Source organism: Bos mutus, chromosome X (genome assembly GCF_027580195.1).
Source record: "Bos mutus isolate GX-2022 chromosome X, NWIPB_WYAK_1.1, whole genome shotgun sequence".
Classification (NCBI taxonomy): Eukaryota; Metazoa; Chordata; class Mammalia; order Artiodactyla; family Bovidae; genus Bos; species Bos mutus.
The window spans coordinates 26,319,737-26,337,138 of record NC_091646.1 but is presented as its reverse complement, the minus strand read 5'-3'; the positions used below and the strand labels follow the sequence as shown (position 1 = coordinate 26,337,138).

The window sequence follows — 17,402 nt, the reverse complement described above, 5'->3', positions numbered from 1 at the left end:
TAATTTCCAGAAATGAGATCATCTATGTGAACTGTTAAAGGTGCTAGATATATTGAAGGTGTGAAGTGGAACAATGATGGCTTTATTAGAATACTGAACTTTTTTTTTTTTAATTATAGCTCACCCTCAAGTCTCATTAGTTCTAAGGGTAAAAGTTATTCTCAAGCATTCAGAGGTTTCCTGAGTGTCTTTGGTAATTAGATATAGCAACTTCTCTTAGGTTTTGAGCTTACAAGATTTTTTTTTCAAATCCTGTTTGAAAATTTTGTTTACTTTATGAATCTTTTTGAAATGTCAGCCTTCAGTTCAGTTCAGTTCAGTCGCTCAGTCGTATTCGACTTTTTGTGACCCCATGGACTGCAGCACGCCAGGCTTCCCTGTCCATCACCGAGTCAAACTCACGTCCATCGAGTCAGTGATGCCATCCAATCATCTCATCCTCTATCATCCCCTTCTCCTTCCACCTTCAATCTTTCCCAGCATCAGGGATTTTTTTCAATAATTCAGTTCTTCACATCAGGTGGCCAAAGTATTAGAGTTTCAGCTTCAGCATCAGTCCTTCCAATGAATATTCAGGACTGATTTCCTTTGGGATTGACTGGTTGGAACTCCTTGCAGTCCAAGGGACTCTCAAGAGTCTTCTCCAACACCACAGTTCAAAAGCATCATTTGTTCAGCTCTCAGCTTTCTTTATAGTCCACTCTCGCACCCATACATGACTACTGGAAAAACAATAGCTTTGACTAGATGGACCTTTCTTGGCAAAATAATGTCTCTGCTTTTTACTATGCTGTCTAGGTTGGTCATAACTTTTCTTCCAAGGAGGAAGCGTCTTTTAATTTCATGGCTGCAATCACCCTCTGCAGTGATTTTGGAGCCCAAGAAAATAGAATCTGTGACTATTTCCCCATCTATTTGCCATAATGATGGGACCAGATGCCATGATCTTAGTTTTCTGAATGTTGAGTTTTAAGCCAACCTTTTCACTCTCTTCTTTCACTTTCATCAAGAGGCTCTTTAGTTCCTCTTCACTTTCTGCCATAAGGGTGGTGTCATCTGCATATCTGAGGTTATTGATATTTCTCCCAGAAACCTTGATTCCAGTTTGTGCTTCTTCAAGCCCAGCGTTTCTTCTGATATACTCTGCATATAAGTTGAATAACCAGGGTGACAATATACAGCCTTGACATACTCCTTTCCCTATTTGGAACTGATCTGTTGTTCCATGTCCAGTTCTAACTGTTGCTCCTTTACCTGCATATAGATTTCTCAGGAGGCAGGTCAGGTGGTCTGGTACTCCCATCTCTTTCAGAATCTTCTAGGGTTTGTTCTGGTTCTACAGTCAAAGGCTTTGGCATAGTCAATAAAGCAGAAATAGATGTTTTTCTGGAATTCTCTTGCTTTTGTGATGATCCAACTGATGTTTGCAATTTGATCTCTGGTTCATCTGCCTATTCTAAATCCAGCTTGAACATCTGAAAGTTCACAGTTCATGTACTGTTGAAGCCTGGCTTAGAGAATTTTGAGCATTACTTTGCTAGCATGTGAAATGAGTGCAATTATGTGGTAGTTTAAGCATTCTTTGGCATTGCCTTTCTTTGGAATTGGAATGAAAGCTGACCTTTTCCAGTTCTGTGACCACTGCTGAGTTTTCCAAATGTGCTGGCCTATTGATGCAGCCCTTTAATGGCATCATCCTTTAGGATTTGAAATAGCTCAACTGGAATTCTATCATCTGCACTAGCTTTGTTCGTAGTGATGCTTATTAAGGCCGACCTGGCTTTGCATTCCAGGATGTCTGGTCTAGGTGAGTGATCACACCATCGTGATTATCTGGGTCTTGAAGATCTTTTTTGTATAGTTTCTCTGTATATTCTTGCCCCCTCTTCTTAATATCTTCTGCTTCTGTTAGGTTCATACTGTTTCTGTCCTTTATTGTGCCCATCTTTGCATGAAATGTTCCCTTGGTAACTCTAATTTTCTTGAAGAGATCTCTAGTCTTTCCCATTCTTTTGTTTTCCTCCATTTCTTTGAATTGATCACTGAGGAAGGCTTTCTTATCTTTCCTTGCTGTTCTTTGGAACTCTGCATTTAAATGCGTGTATCTTTCCTTTTCTCCTTTGCCTTTAGCTTCTGTTCTTTTCTCACCTATTTGTAAGGCCTCCGCAGACAACCATTTTGTCTTTTTGCATTTCTTTTTCTTGGGATGGTCTTGATCACTGCCACCTGTAGAATGTCATGAACCTCCATCCATAGTTCTTCAGGCACTCTGTCTATTCGATCTAATCCCTTGAATTTATTTTTCACTTCTACTTTATAATCATAAGTGATTTGACTTAGGTCAGACCTGAATGGTCTAGTGGTTTTCTGTACTTTCTTAAATATTAAGTCTGAATTTTGCAATAAGGACTTCATGATCTGAGCCACAGTCAGCTCCTGGTCTTGTTTTTGCTGACTATATAGATCTTCTCTATATTTGGCTGCAAAAAATATAGTCAATCAGATTCCAGCCTTGATTTTACTGATTGTCTTAAAAAGTTTTTGGTGTTGTTGTTAATATTTAAATTTTCTCTTACCTTTAATATTTCTTTATGCTCTTATCTATGCCTTTGGTTCTTAGCTTATTTATTTCAATACTCTACTCAATTATTTTTAATATTTATTGTTTTCAAATATGCATTCTTAATGTTACATATTTACCCATAAGTACTACTTCAGTTTTTATGTATAGAAATTTCATTATCTCATATTCTAAATGTTTTGTTTAACTGACCAGTTGTTTAGAAGTGACTTTTATTTTTTTAAAATATAAATGTATTTATTTTAATTGGAGGCTAATTATTTTACAATATTGTATTGGTTTTGCCATACATCAACATGAATCTGCCATGGGTGTACACATCTTCCCCATCCTGAACCCCCCTCCCACCTCTCTCCCCATACCATCCCTCTGGGTCGTCCCAGTGCACCAGCCCTAAGCATCCTGTATCATGCATCTAACCTGGACTGGTGATTCGTTTCACATATGATATTATACATGTTTCAATGCCATTCTCCCAAATCATCCCACCCTCGCCCTCTCCCACAGAGTCCAAAAGACTGTTCTATACATCTGTGTCTCTTTTGCTGTCTCGCATACAGGGTTATCGTTACCCTCTTTCTAAATTCCATATATGTGCATTAGTATACTGTATTGGTGTTTTTCTTTCTGGCTTACTTCACTCTGTGTAATAGGCTGCAGTTTCATCCACCTCATTAGAACTGATTCAAATGCATTAGTTTTAATGGCTGAGTAATACTCCATTGTGTATATGTACCACAGCTTTCTTATCCATTCATCTGCTGATGGACATCTAGGTTGCTTCCATGTCCTGGCTATTATAGAAGTGACTTTTAAACTAACTAAATATTTTTCTATATTTATATAGTTATGTGTGCATGCTAAGTCACTTCAGTCATGTTGAATTCTGTGTGACCCTATGGACTGAAAGGGTCCAGGGTGGCTCAGTGGGTAAAGAATCTGCCTGCAGCGTAGGAGACATAGGCAGACTCTAGTTCGATCTCTGGGTGGGGAAGATCCCCTGGAGGTAGCATGGTAATCCATTCCAGTGTTCTTGACCAAGGACAGGAACCTGGTGGCCTACAGTCCATAAGGTCGCCAAGAGTCAGACATGACTGAAGTGACTGGGTGTGTACACATACACGGACTGAAGCCTACCAGTCTCCTCTGACCATGGAATTTTTGAGGCAAGAATACTGGAGTGGGTTGCCATGCCCTCCTCCAGGGGATCTTCCTGACTCAAGGATTGAACCCATGCCTCTTTCACCTACCTGTATTGGCAAATGAGTTCGTTACCAATACCACCTGGGAGTGTTTTTAGTCACTAAGTTGTAAATGATTCTTTGGAACCCCATGGACTACAGCATGTCAGGCCTCCCTGTCCATTAACAACTCCCAGAGTTCACCCAAATTCATGTCCATTGAGTCGGTGATGCCATCCAGCCATCTCATCCTCTGTCGTCCCCTTCTCCTCCTGCCAGGAACAGGGTCTTTTCCAATGAGTTGGCTCCTCGCATCACGTGGGCAAAGTGTCTGAACTTCTGCTTTAGCATCAGCCCTTCCAATGAATAGTCAGGGTTGATTTCCTTTAGGATTGACTGGTTTGAATTTTTTGCTGTACAAGGGATTTTCATGCATCTTCTCCAGCACCACAATTCGAAAACATCAATTCTTTGACACTCAGCATTCTTTATGTTGCAACTCTTACATCCACACATGACTCCTGGAAAAATCATGTGTTTGTGAAGTTGCTCAGTTGTGTCTGACTCTGCAACACCATGGACTGTAGCCTGCCAGGCTCGTCTGTCCATGGAATTTTATAGGCATGAATACTGGAGTGGGTTGCCATTTCCTACTCCAGAGCTTCTTCCTAACCGAGGAATCAAATCTATATCTCTTCATGTTTCATGTGTTGGCAAGCAGATTCTTTATGACTGTGCTATCATGAAGATGCTATGGAAAAACCATAACTTTGAATATATGGGCCTTTGTCACAAAGTGATGTCTCTGCTTTTGAATACACTGTCTAGGTTTGTCATAGCTTTTCTTCCAAGGAGCAAACGTCTTTTAATTTCATGACTACAGTTACAGTACACGGGGATTCTGGAAGCCAAGAAGAGAAAATTTGTCACTGCTTCCATTTTCCCCTATTTGCCATGAAATGATGGGACTGGGTGCCACAACATTAGTTTTTAGAATGTTGAGTTTTAAGCCAGCTTTTTCACTCTCCTCTTTCAATTTCATCAAGAGGCTCTTTAGTTCCTCTTCACTTTCTGCCATTAGGGTGGTATCATCTGCATATCTGAGGCTGTTGATATTTCTCCTTGGCAATCTAGATTCCAGCTTGTGCTTCATGCAGTATGGCATTTCACATGATGTACTCTGCATAGAAGTTAAATAAACAGGGAGACAATATGCAGCCTTGAAGTACTCCTTTCCCAATTTGGAAACAGTCCATTGTTCCATGTACAGCTCTAACTGTTGCTCCTTGATCTGCATACAGGTTTCTCAGGAGGCAGATAAGGTGATCTGGTATTCCCATCACTTGAAGAATTTTCCAGTTTGTTGTGATCCACAAAGTCAAAAGCTTTTGAGTAGTCACTAAAGCAGAAGTAAATGTTTTTATGGAATTCACTTGCTTTCTCTATGATCCAATGAATATTGGCAATTTGATCTCTGGTTTGTCTGCCTTTTCCATACCCAGCTTGTACATCTCAGTTTTCAGTTCAAGTACTGTTGAAGTCTAGCTTGAAGGATTTTGAACATAACCTTAGTAACAGGTGAAATTAGCACAATTGTACAGTAGTTTGAACATTCTTTGTCATTGTCCTTCTTTGGGATTGAAATGAAAACTGATCTTTTCCAGTCCTATGGCCACTGCTGAGTTTTCCAAAATTTCTGGCATATTGAGTACATCACTTTCACAGCATCATCTTTTTAGTCAGTTAATTACAGTTCAGTCACTTAGTCATGTCCGACTCTTTGTGACCCCATGGACTGCAGCACACCAGGCCTCTCTGTCTATCACCAACTCCTGGAGCTTGCTCAAACTGATGTCCATTGAGTCTGTGATGCCATCCAACCATCTCATCCTCTGTTGCCCCCTTCTCCTCCCTCCTTCAATCTTTCCCAGCATCAGGGTCTTTTCAAATGAGTCAGTTCTTGGCATCAGGTAGCCAAAGTATTGGAGTTTCAGCTTTAGCATCACTCCTTCCAATGAATATTCAGGACTGATTTCCTTTGGGATTGACTGGTTGGATCTCCTTGCAGTCCAAGGGACTCTCAAGAGTCTTCTCCAATATCACAGTTCAAAAGCATCAATTCTTTGGCACTCAGCTTTCTTTATAGTCCAACTCTCGCATCCATACATGACTACTGGACAAACCATAGCTTTGACTAGAGGGATCTTTGTTGGCAAAGTAATGTCTCTGCTTTTTAATATGCTGTCTAGGTTTGTCATAGCTTTTCTTCAAGGAGTAAGCATCTTTTAATTTCAAGGCTACAGTTACCATATTCATGAATTGGAAAACTCAATATTCTTAAAATGCAAATTCTCCTCAATTTGATCTATAGATTCAACACAATCTGATTTAAAATCCAAGCAAGATATTTTAAAATGATTGACAAACTTATTCTGTAGCTTAAATGATAAGACAAAGACCCTAGAACAGCCAACACAATATCGAATAAGAACAGAGTTGGAGAACTCACACTATGTGATTATAAGATGTACTATAAAGTTACAGAAACTAAGACATCTTGATATTAGATGAAAGAATAGATACATAGATCAGTGGAACAGAATAAAGAGCCCAGAAATAGACCCAAACAAATATAGTTAACTGATTTTTGACAAAATAGGAAAACAATTCCATGGAGAAAGGATAGTCTTTTCAATAAATGGTGCTAGAACAAGTAGATATCCATATTCAAACACACACACACACACACACACACACACACAATCCAGATACAGATCTCTTACCTTACCTAAAAAATAAACTTAAAATGAATCTTTAAAAAGAAAAAGCCTATGATATTTCTAGAAGAAAACATAGAAAACAATCTATGTGACCCTGGATTTGGTGATGACTTTTTAGATAGAATATGCACAACATGAGCCATCAAAGGAATAACTGACCAATTACTATTTATCAAAATTCAAAATGTGCTCTGCAAAGGACACTGCTAAGAGAATGAAAAGTCAAGCCACAGCCTGGGAGAAAATATTTGCAAAACACATATCTGATAAAGGATTTGTATCTACAATAAAGAAAGAATGCTTAAAACTCAAAAATAAGACAGCAAACAATTCCATTAAATAATGAGCAAAAAAATATATCACTGAGAGAATAGACAAATCCCCCACATAGAATAATTTTAATAGGTTATGTAGATACTATGCCTTCAAGGAGATGGAACAAAGCATCCCACTCATTAAGTGTGAGCTACACATTGTGACTTCCTTCCAAAGGGAACAGTATGAAAAGTTGGGGGTGGGGGTGGTGGTGGTGGAGTAACTTCACAGTGGAGAAACCTAACAAACATAACCTCAGCCAGGTGGTCAAGGGTTATCTGTCCCTGTTGGTAGTCCGTATTCTTGATATGATGTGATGAGAATGGCACTTTGACTCTGTGATCTTCTTCTCTAAAACTCATAACCTCAGTAATTCCAATAGAGGGGCCTCCTACAATATTCATGACAAGTACTCTGCTGAACTAGCAAGATAATCAAAAACAAGGAAAATTTGATTAACTGTCACAGCTAAGAGGAGTTAAGGAGATATGACATTTAAATGTCTTGTGGTATCCTGAATGGGATTGTGAAACAGAAAAACAACAGTAATAAAATAATGAAGAAATCTTAAATTAATAATATACCAACATTGGTTCATTAATATTAACAAATGTACCATTCTAATAGGAGATGTTAATAAAAGGGAAAACTGTTCCATATGAGAACTCCCTGTACTGTTTGATTTTTCTGTAAATCTAAAACTGTTTAAAAAATAGTTTATTAATTTTAGAAACTTAACACAAGTAGGACTTTGTCCTGAGCTGAGATCCTCTCCCAGCCCCACAAAACAAATTCTACAAAGTCATCTCTGTAAAATAATACCACCAAAAGGAAAAAAAAAAATCCTTTGATGGTAGACATTCCTCAAGAGAATATTTACTCAAGCATTTGGTAGTTCATAATGCTGAATTTTTGCTCTATCTACAAGGCATATTTTGAGTGTATACAATTCTTCTCTAATCTTTAACAATTTTTAGGTCAGTGGAACATGATTTTAAATCCTTTTTTCTTTGTTTGTTTCATTTTTTAATACACTTCCAAAGTTTCTTTAAAAACAAACAAACCTAGTTTCAAATCTAAGTTCTTCCACTTTTACTGATTCTGTAGACATTGAAATTAATTTACTTCTCCAATCTCCTGTTTCCTCTTCTACAAAAGAGAAAAATAACAATCTTTAACTTACAGTATTATCATTGAGACTAAATAAGTTTTATATGTGTGATGAAGAAAATATAATCATCCCTTATCTTTGTCTAATTTCTAAGGAGAGTTAATTCCCTTTAATTAACCACTTAAATTTTAGGATAATGAATGAGGAAAATAACAGTAAAGCTGGAGAGGTTGGAGGAGAAAGGACAGCTGCTATTTACATGGTCATATTATGAATAAAATCTGCCATTGATAGTTTACTAAAGTTCAGTTCAGCTCAGTTCAGTCACTCAGTCATACCCAACTCTTTGTGACCCCATGGACTGCAGCACACCAGGCCTCTCTTTCCATCACCAACTGCCAGAGTCTATCCAAACCCATGTCCATTGAGTCGGTGATGCCATCCAACCATCTCATCCTCTGTCGTCCCCTTCTCCTCCTGCCCTCAATCTTTCTCAGCATCAGGGTCTTTTCAAATGAGTCAGCTCTTCACATGAGGTGGCCAAAGTATTGGAGTTTCAGCTTCAGCATCAGTCCTTCCAATGAACACCCAGGACTGATCTGCTTTAGGATGGACTGGTTGGATCTCCTTGCAGTCCATGGGACTCTCAATAGTCTAATCCAACTCCACAGTTCAAAAGCATCAATTCTTCAGCACTCAGCTTTTTTTATAGTCCAACTCTCACATCCATACATGACCACTGGAAAAACCATAGCCTTGACTAGATGGACCTTTGTGGACAAAGTAGTGTCTCTGCTTTTTAATATGCTGTCTAGGTTGGTCATAACTTTCCTTCTGAGAAGTAAGTGTCTTTTAATTTCATGGCTGCAATCACCATTTGCAGTGATTTTAGAGCCCCCAAAAATAAAGTCAGCCATTGTTTCCACTGTTTCCCCATATATTTTCCATGCCTACAGTAAATTTTTTAATTGTTTTTTATTTGTATTTAGACCCCTGATTAATATTTATTTGAAAGCAAATATGAAGAAGCTTGGCTACTTTTAGGTTCTAATGCCTAAAATATAATAAGTAATCAGAAAAGTATTTCTTTAAGAAAAAAATAAAAGAAAGGTTGAAGTTGAATATGAAATTTGGCAACACAGTTGGAAAACAGTAATTGTTATCATAGGCCCATGCTCAGTCATTCAGTCCTGTCTGACTCTTGGCACCTGGGGACTGTAGCCCACCAGGCTCTTCAGTCAATGGAATTCTCCAGGCAGGAATACTAGAGTGGGTTGCCATTTCTTACTCCAGGGGATCTTCCCAACAACAGGGATCCATCTGGGGTCTCTTGTGTCTCTTGCATTGGCAGGTGGATTCTTTACCACTGAGCCACAAGGAAGCCGATTGTTATCGCAGAGAAAACCAAAATTATTGAGTGATTAATTAAAAGGCACCTGCTAAGAATTGAAATTGATCCAGTAGTAGACAGCACAGCCACTCTAGTTTCCAAGGCAGAAAAAACTCTGTTTAGTCTTATCCTCTCTAATGCCTTTGTAAGTTTCTAAAAATCATCTACCCTTGGCGAATATAGGAGTTTTGTGAGGCTTGTTAGCATTGATATGATATCTTTTGTTTTATTTGTGTTACATACGCTTATGTTTTCTGTTAATTCATGTGGAGAGGACCTCCTTTTTCTTGACTTCAGTTTTCCGTTTGAAGGAACATTAATTACTGTTACTACTTCCATCCTCTGTACAGAAGGAGGGGTGATTGATCTGCTTAGTGAGTTTTGGAGAAAGAAGTAGGTGTTTTTTGGCTCTAATATTTCTCTTTGGGAGATCTGATTGACTACAATGAAGGAACACACTGCTCTGCACTCAACCCAGGTAGGAAAGTAAGTGGTCTAATCTCTACACTTGTCAGAGGTGGTCTAGAGGTATTTGAGCTGTGCCTGCAATCCTTCTGGGGCGCAATAATAAGAAGTTAGCTGTTGCTAGGCAATCAACACATGCTCTCCAGTATCACTTTATCAAATTATAGCTGATATTTTGATAATCATCTGTCAGGCTACCTTGTCCTATGTCTCAATTGATTTAGAATTCAGTAAATTAGAGAATGTGCCATTTATTGCTCTTATTCCCTAAACCCTCCCCCCTAAATTACATCTTTATAAAAGCACCCTTGTATTGAGAGTGCTAGCCAGAAATTGGGGCATGACTTTGCATTTCCATTTAGTAACTATTTCTAGAATCAATGACAAGAGGTATTATACTGTGGAAGGAGACACTGCTATCAGTGGCTTAAGACTGTCAAGGGAAAGGTGTCCCAGATACAAATGATGCCTAATATACAACTATAGGTGATTATCTGCCAAACTGTAAGTATCATAAGTACAATCCTTATAATTAAAGTTCAGCACAATATATAAAATATACTATTATGACCAATGTAATGACAGTGACAATGAAATACTATACTCACAAAAGTCCTGGAAGCTGCTAATAAGAGACATTTCTGACCTATTGAGATTCAGTATTACCTATCATTTCTGAGTACTTATCACACCAGGGCTTCCGTGGTGGCTCAGACGGTAAAGAATCCACCTACAATGCAGGAGACTCAGGTTCGATCCTTGGATCAGGAAGATCCCCTAGAGGAGGGCGCAGAAACTCACTCCAGTATTCTTGCCTGGAGAATTTTATGGACAGAAGAGCCTGGTGGGATACAGTCCATGGGGTTGCAAACAGTCAGACATGACTAAGCAACAACACATCACTCCTCATAATCTGTAGCACAGTGCCAGGCACAAGATTCTTCTTCAAGAACATATCAAATTGGTTTGCTTTCCCTCTAATAATGCACAGTGATTTTACTTCTACTATTTCTGAGGTAGTGTGACCCAGTTCTTAAGGATAGAGGTAAATAACTTTTCCAAAAGAAACCAAAGACATGCATTGTCTTGTTGTCTACATTTGAACAATGATGGTCTCTTTTTTCCTTCATTTTTTGATTCTCTTTTTCATGGTAAACACCTACTTATCCCTCAAAGCCATGCTCAGATATCACTTTCCCTATGCAGTCTTTCTTTTTTCACTACTATATCAACATGATGTCAATATTGTATGCATATATTTATTATCACATACTCATATGTGTGTTGTGATGAATTGTTAACACGTGTGCCTTCCACACTAAATTGTGAATTCTGTGATGGCAGGAATCATTTCTTTGTTGTGTGTCTCCAGTGCTTTCCATGTGGCCAGTTTCAGAAATAGCAGTCACAAATGGTTGTTGAATTATAAGCTTCTAGCCTTAAGAGGTAGGACCATTTTCCAGCCATGTAAAAGCAAACAATGCATTTTTCGTTGATTTTGAAGTTATGTGATTGGTTGGTACCTATATCTGATTGCTAGATGTGGTAAATACAGACAAAGCTCATCAAATTTGTAGGAAGAGAACTCAGGCTTTCATGAATATAAAAATTCACCATCAGCTGATACTGAATGTTTGTATTCCTATAAGACTGATTTCAGTGATCAAACTATACTATCCTGACTAGTCTCCCTGATGAGGGGGTTGTTTGCTATGAAACTTGTGACACAGAAATAAAATGAGGCAGAGGTAAAATGTGCCACAGATGACCAAATCTTTGAGTAGGTCCTGATTACTTCAAAGCTTCTGCTCAAGGGCAACCAACCAAATAATTAGTACCTATCAGTACTATCAAATGCTTATTACTTACTTTCTTTTCCTTAATTAGCAACAAAATAGGGATGATAACCCATTTCATAAAACAGTAGAGAAAATCAAATCACATTATACATGTACTTACAATAGTACTTATATGTAGTTTAAATTTTTAAAAATTATTTTCAGTACTGAACAATTCTTTACCAGCTGAACCAAAAGGGAAGCCCCTGAACAATTCTTGAAGCTGGTGGCAATAGCTCTGCCTCCTGTTTAAGCTGTTTGAGGAGTTTCAGCAAGGAGGGCAAACTCCAGAAAGAGCTCATATCCACTCTCCTCTCTGCATGGCATTTGTAGTTTTAAGTACAGTGCACATTTTCAGGGTTTAGCTCTGTGTCAACTCCTAAGTCCAAAAAACCTCAGAAATTTAGGTTAGAGTCCAGTGATCTGACCAAACACTCTTCCCAAGCATAAAGTTAAGCCAATTATTATATGTTCAACCTGAAGAAATTTAATGCTTGACAACTTATTTAGGAAATAAGGCAGGGACATTGAATTTAATTAATTGAATTAATTAAGAATAGAAGAAGATAGGGACATTGAATTAATTTAATACTGAAGGAATCAACCATAAATTTGCTTATTTGCATATCAAAATAGAATTTGATAATATTGGAAGCATGTCAGTTGCTGCCTGCTAAATGAGTATGCAATGCAATTCTTGATTAAAATATTTGAATCTAGACATTAATTAGACATATTCCAAGATAACACAAACCTCTCCCTGTTTCAGGACAGATATTGCCATTATCCATATAAATATGATAGTATTTCTTTAAGCTTAGTTCTTCACAGAGTACATTTTACATGGTTATCAAGTATACCTCAATAAAATGGGGTAAGTACCCTGATTCCTATGCTACTTTGAACAAAATTCATTTAGTTTGACTCAGGCATACGAGTCTGAAATAAATTAAAGCCAATAATTTTTTATATATTGTTTTCAAAACACGCATTCTGACTGATGTTAAATTTCTCCCAAAGCTTGGAAAATTATTCAGAGGTATAATGTTAAGGTGACATTTTGTTTACTACAGAAGCCCATTAAGACATTTCTTGGTCATTTGAAATAAAATAGAAGACAGTGGGGAAGAACAGTCAGAGAGATACTCGGTGATAGCTTTATTACAAAGGCTTTGGACACTGAACTTGATACATTTCTAGAAAGAACAGTTATCTTCACCCTGCCAGTGCAGTTGGGAATTTGAAAAATAGGAATAGTTGGTTTGCTAAATGGATAATATATAGTGTATAGTGTTGGATCATGCAAGGGAATAGAGCAAACAGATTATTATCACATTAAAATTTCAGTGGTAATTGAATTTTTGTTTTGCCTTGTGATTACTAAATCCTTATAAAAAGCACTGCTATATTTAAAATGGATAACCAACAGGGACCAACTATATAACACAGGGAACTCTGCTCAATATTATCAGTTCGGTTCAGTTGCTCAGTCATGTCCGACTCTTTGCAACCCCATGGACTGAAGCATGCCAAGCCTCCCTGCCCATTACCAACAATATTATGTAACAACCTAAATAGGTAAAGAATTTGAAAAAGAATAGATACATGTATATGCATAACTGAATCACTTTGCTATACACCTGAAACTATCACAACAATCAACTACATTCTAATATAAAATACAAAGTTAAAAAAAAAAAGGGTTTGCTTAAATAGGTGTTTTGCAATGGAGTGATAGCTAGTTTTAAATCATAGCAGCAGTTTAATTTAATATTGTTTTATAAATATGCTGGGATTATTTGCATGTATATTTTGCTTAAGCACAAGATAAGACCCCAAATTCCTAGCAACAACATAATGATGTTGTGATGACAGTACCAAACAGATAATTACATATACGGTTCATTGCTTAACCACTCAATCACTAAAAATAAAATTTTAAACATCTCAGTAAAGCAAAAACTAAAGAGCTGATGTGTGCTGTTATACATGTACATATATTTTTTTAATCCAGGTTTTCCAGGCTTTCTATGGTCCCAAATGATCAGGCAGCCACTCATTTCATTTATTCCAACAACATTTGTTGAAGACTTAACATATACCAAGGCATACATTTTTTTGTTGTTGAAGATTATATGAGATCAAATACAAATTCTTGCTTTTTAAAATCTAACCATCTACTTTCTATAATATTAAAAAATTATCAGTTAAGTCTGGTTAAAATGAGTTAGTAACTTTATTATCTAGTGCTCCAATTGTGCTTCAAATATTTAGCAATAACTAAAAACCAGAAGTGCTTTCCTAGCAGCTCAGCTGGTAAAGAATCCACCTGCAATGCAAGAGACCTTGGTTTGATTCCTGGGTTGGGAAAGTCCCCTGGAGAAGGGATAGGCTACCCATTTCAGTATTGATGAGCTTCCCTGGTGGCTCAGACAGTAAAGAATCCTCCTGCAATATGGGAGACCTGGGTTTGATCCGTGGGTTGGGAAGATCCCCTGGAGGAGGGCATGACAACCTACTCCAGTATTCTTGCCTGGAGAATCCCATGAACAGAGGAGCTTAGCAGGCTACAGTTTATGAGGTCGCAAAGAGTCAGACACGACTGAGCGACTAAGCACAGCACAGCAAGAACCAGAAACATAACAAGAATAAAAGGAAGTGAATAGAGTTGAAATCTGCTGGTCTCTGGAGCATGTAGTAGCTGCCAGGAGTTTGGCTCTTTTGAAGTGTGTTCCATATGAGATGGGATCAATGCGAGTCTCTCACTATAAAGCCAGTGTTTGGGGATGAGGCACACTATTCACTAAAGGAAGGAGAGACAAGTACACACACCAAACATGTTTAAATACATGCATGTGCTTTGTTAAATGAATTAGTTCATGGGAAAGAATATTTTTTAGGTGGAGCTGAAAATATTTGTTATATACTTTCCCAAAACTATATCATATAGCTATGCCTCATAATATAGGTAAATAAATGTCAACTGGATTAAGAATTTAAAAGTCCAAGACTCAACTTAATTTTTTTAACTTTTTATTTTGTATTGGGGTATAGCTGATTAACAATGTTGTGATAGTTTCAGGTGGACAGCAAAGGGACTCAGCCATACATACACATGTATCCATTCTTCCCCAACTCCCCTCCCATCCAGTCTGCCAAAGCACAACTTTAAAAATAAGATATAGGTGAATATCTCTCTAACCTTGAGGATAACAGAGGCTTTCTAAAACAAGCCATACTTAACACCAGAATTAAATAGTATAGTTTGACAAGTTTGAATATATTAAAAGAATGAACTTCTGTCCATTAAAAGACAATCTAGATACAGAGAAGTATTACAGCACAAAGAGCTGACAAAGGATTATTTGAAAATACAGCAAGAATTCTTGTAAACTCAAAAGAAAATAAGAAAAAGAAAACATAACAAATCATGAACAAATATTTTGTAGAAGAGAAACATTTGTGAGGACTAAATATATGTTTAACTTCACAAAGAAGTCACTATAAACCAAGACCACAATGTGATAACAGTATATACCCACTTCGATTAGTAAAGAATCAAAAGTATTGAAGAGGATTCAGTATTGAATGAACAGAATCTCTTATACGTCACTGTTGAGAGTATAAACTAGTATAACTACTTAGGAAAACAGTTTGGCATTTTTGTAACGATGAATATTGACACACTCTACAAAACAAAAATGACATGAAAACTCTGGAACACATTTATAAGAATGTTTATAGCAGTAATGTTACATGTAAAAAAAAGTAAAATGGCAAACAAAATATTTAAATACTTAGTGACTGAAGAATGGATAAATTATAGTATATTCATATAAATATATCCTAGAACTGCATGTACAGAATAGACGACCTTTAGTAGCATATTTTTGAGTAATAAAACAACATTTTGTGTACTATTATACCTTTGAAAATGTACCAAAAAACCAAATATGTAAAATGATACATGTTTAAGCAAACATCAGTTCAGTTCAGTCTCTCAGTCGTGTCCGACTGTCTGTGGCCCCATGAATTGCAGCACGCCAGGCCTCCCTGTCCATCACCAACTCCCGGAGTTGACTCAGACTCATGTCCATCGAGTCAGTGATGTCATCCAGCCATCTCATCCTTTGTCGTCCCCTTCTCCTCCTGCCCCCAATCTCTCCCAGCATCAGAGTCTTTTCCAATGAGTCAACTCTTAAGTATGTATATGTCCCCTCTCTCTTCAACCTCCCTCATACACCCCATCCCATCCCACCTTTCTAGGTGCTTCTTTGATTTTGTTTTGTCATTTTCAGCGTAGAGTTCCTATACACATTTACTAGATATATACCCAATTATTTCATTTGGGGGATGCTATCATAAGTCATATTTTTTTAATACATTTTCAGCATTAATTAATATGATCATATGATTTTTCTTCTTTAGTCTGTTGATGTGGTAGATAACATTCAGTGATTAACTGATTTTTCTTTTTTTTTTTTTTTCTTTTTAATTTTTATTTATTTATTTATTTTTTTTATTCCTTTATTTCTCATGTGTTCCCCATCCTGAACCCTCCTCCCTCCTCCCTCCCCATACCATCCCTCTGGGTCGTCCCAGTGCACCAGCCCCAAGCATCCAGCATCGTGCATTGAACCTGGACTGGCATCTCGTTTCATACATGACATTTCACATGTTTCAATACCATTCTCCCAAATCTTCCCACCCTCTCCCTCTCCCACAGAGTCCATAAGCCTGTTCTATACATCAGTGTCTCTTTTGCTGTCTCATATACAGGGTTATCGTTACCATCTTTCTAAATTCCATATATATGCGTTAGTATACTGTATTGGTGTTTTTCCTTCTGGCTTACTTCACTCTGTATAATAGGCTCCAGTTTCATCCACCTCATTAGAACTCATTCAAATGTATTCTTTTTAATGGCTGAGTAATACTCCATTGTGTATATGTACCACAGCTTTCTTATCCATTCATCTGCAGATGGACATCTAGGTTGCTTCCATGTCCTGGCTATTATAAACAGTGCTGCGATGAACATTGGGGTACACGTGTCTCTTTCCCTTCTGGTTTCCTCAGTGTGTATGCCCAGCAGTGGGATTGCTGGATCATAAGGCAGTTCTATTTCCAGTTTTTTAAGGAATCTCCACACTGTTCTCCATAGTGGCTGTACTAGTTTGCATTCCCACCAACAGTGTAAGAGGGTTCCCTTTTCTCCACACCCTCTCCAGCATTTATTATTTGTAGACTTTTGGATCATGAGCCATTCTGACTGGCGTGAAATGGTATCTCATAGTGGTTTTGATTTGCATTTCTCTGATAATGAGTGATGTTGAGCATCTTTTCATGTGTTTGTTAGCCATCTGTATGTCTTCTTTGAGAAATGTCTATTTAGATCTTTGGCCCATTTTTTGATTGGGTCATTTATTTTTCTGGAGTTGAGCTGTAGGAGTTGTTTTGTATATTTTTGAGATTAGTTGTTTGTCGGTTACTTCATTTGCTATTATTTTCTCCCATTCTGAAGGCTGTCTTTTCACCTTGCTAATAGTTTCCTTTGATGTGCAGAAGCTTTTAAGTTTAATTAGGTCCCATTTGTTTATTTTTGCTTCTACTTCCAATATTCTGGGAGGTGGGTCATAGAGGATCCTGCTGTGATGTATGTCAGAGAGTGTTTTGCCTATGTTCTCCTCTAGGAGTTTTATAGTTTCTGGTCTTACGTTGAGATCTTTAATCCATTTTGA

General features: G+C 37.5%; 1 pseudogene; it reads left to right on the top strand.

The window, feature by feature from the left end:
- Positions 1–17,402, top strand: part of LOC102280137 (pyridoxal kinase-like) — a 162,671-nt pseudogene that overhangs the window by 44,521 nt on the left and 100,748 nt on the right.